We start from the raw sequence: 2,534 nt of genomic DNA on the forward strand, positions 1-2,534 counted from the left end.
TTAGGTAGCTAAAATGGAAAATTCTGTGTATTTGGACTCACAAAGAGGCCAGTTCCCCATGAAGGGAATGCTAAAATTTTTTAAATAGATGGGTTTGGTACACTGGATGTATGTCTCTTCTCCACAACCCTCCTTTCCTATGACCAGTCTGCTTCAGGTGTAGTTGGATCCCATCTGCCTGAATGAAATCCCAGGTTTTAGATATGGACAGTCTGCACCAGATCACCCTTCAGGCTCGGGCAGATCAACTAGAAAACTATAAAAATGAAACAAGTAGGAACATCTATACAAATATGGAATATCTATATAAATATCTATACAGATCTATACAAATGCACGCAAATTTTTTTTTAACTGGACGGGATGTCTATCACTATTACGTGGCCAGAGAGTGATAACACACATTTCTGCAAGAAGCTTTGGGTATGGCTTTCAAAATATAACGTGGGGACTTCCGGGTTAAGATGGCGGCAGAGTAAGAAGCAGCTCTTAACCTCTCCTGACCGAAACACACAAAACTCCTCAAGGGGACATAAAAACAAGTCCAGACAAACGGAGGAACCCCACAACAGGGCACAGCGTGGAAGGTACGTGGAATCGAGGCATTTCCATGCTATAAAGGGGTGAAACAGCTCTCACTAAATCGCGGGCTGAGCAACCACCCCACCCCCACCCCCTCCACACACATCTATAGCGCCGAAGCCAGCTAAAAAGAAATAGAGCGAGTTTGGGGCACCCATCGAGTCATTGGCAGCTCTGGGGCCTGTTCCTGAGAGCAGCAAGATTTAGGACCCCAATAAGCCAAAGAACGCATGCGAAATCTGAGCGCGGGAGCAGAGAGTGGATGCAGGGTGCAGAACGCGGGCTGAGAGCACAGGCACGGGCGGAGGCGTGGGTGGAGGCAGACACAGCCAGGAACTAAAGCTCTGAAAACCTGAGTGGGGAACCAGCGTGGATGGGTATGCGACTGTGGAAGCAGCGCCCTGAGACTTGTAAAAGAACCTCCTGCAGAGGATCAAGCAAGGGGGTCCACCAGGGGGCTTGACATTGGAAAAAACCAGAACTCAGACCTCAGGAGCCAATAGACCGCAGACAGACACTGAGCGAGAGGATAAAGCTGAGAAGCTGCTGGGCTAATAATGGCTACCCAGTCTCAGGAAGCTCAGAAGAGAAAGAATAACAACAAGAAAAAGAAGCCTTTAACACTCGACAACTTTTACACAGAGAAAATCCAGACAACCGAGCAAACAGAGGAGGACAACAAACAAGCATCCAGACCCTCCTCAAATAAGGAAAACTCCTCACAAGCTATGGAAGAGTTCAAAACTGAGATTTTGAGGAAAATGGAAGAGATCTGGCAAGAAAATAACAGTTTAAAAGGTAGAATCTTGCAACTGGAAAGTGAGGCTCAGAAACCAAATGAACTGATAAGCAAATTGAACACCAGAAATGACCAGATTGAAAAGGAATACCAGAAGCTTATAGCCGAAAACCAGAAGATTATGGCCGAAAACCAAAAGATCATAGCCGAAAACCGAAAGATTATAGCTGAAAACCAGTCCCTAAAGGCTAGAATTGAGCAGCTAGAAGCTAATGATCTCTCAAGACAACAAGAACAAATAAAACAAAGTCAAAAGACTGAAAAAATAGAAGGAAACATGAAATATCTCAATGAGAGAGTGACAGACCAAGAAAACCGGTCTAGAAGAGACAATTTGAGAATAATTGGTCTTCCAGAAAAACCAGAAATTAATAGAAACCTGGACTCCATACTAACAGAAATAATTCAGCAAAATTGCCCTGAAGTCCTACAACAAGAGGGCAATATAGACATTGAAAGGATTCATAGAACACCTGCAACATTCGATCCAGAAAAGAAAACACCCAGGAATATAATTGCCAAATTCAAGAGTTTCCAAGCAAAGGAAAGAATCTTACAAGAAGCCAGAAAGAAACAATTCAAATATCAAGGAGCACCAATCAGGATCACACAGGATCTGGCAGCCTCCATGCTAAAAGATCGTAAGGCTTGGAATACGATATTCAGAAAGGCAAGAGAGCTGTGCCTGCAACCACGGATCAACTACCCATCAAAATTGACTATATATTTCCAGGGGAAAGTATGGGCATTCAACAAAATTGAAGAATTCCTGGTATTTGCACAGAAAAGACCAGGGCTAAATGGAAAGTTTGATATCCAACCACAAAAATCGAGAGAAACATGAAAAGGTAAATAAGATACAGAGGGGAAAGAAAGAAAACTTACAATTTTTAAATTTGCCTTTTTAAGGGCCTCAGTGAGATCTAATTATCTGTATTCCGATGAAGAGAAACATTATGTATAATTCTCTGTAGTGAACTCTATTCACTATTATAGTATTCACTATTATAGTAATCAGAAGAATAATTCACAGGGTGAGGGTGGAACACTAAATAATCTAAGATGACATGGGGGATGGGAAAGAGGGGGTGAATAGCAGGGGACACCAAGAGAAACTTCAGTGAATAAGAAAATAGGATATTCTATTACACAC

At 42.5% G+C, this 2,534-nt stretch overlaps 1 pseudogene; it reads left to right on the forward strand.

Annotated features, from left to right (window-relative positions):
• The first annotated feature begins 203 nt into the window (after positions 1-203).
• The window catches only part of LOC123234043, an 11,835-nt pseudogene continuing 9,504 nt past the window's right edge, over positions 204-2,534 (forward strand).

This window comes from Gracilinanus agilis, chromosome 2 (genome assembly GCF_016433145.1).
Source record: "Gracilinanus agilis isolate LMUSP501 chromosome 2, AgileGrace, whole genome shotgun sequence".
Taxonomy (NCBI): domain Eukaryota; kingdom Metazoa; phylum Chordata; class Mammalia; order Didelphimorphia; family Didelphidae; genus Gracilinanus; species Gracilinanus agilis.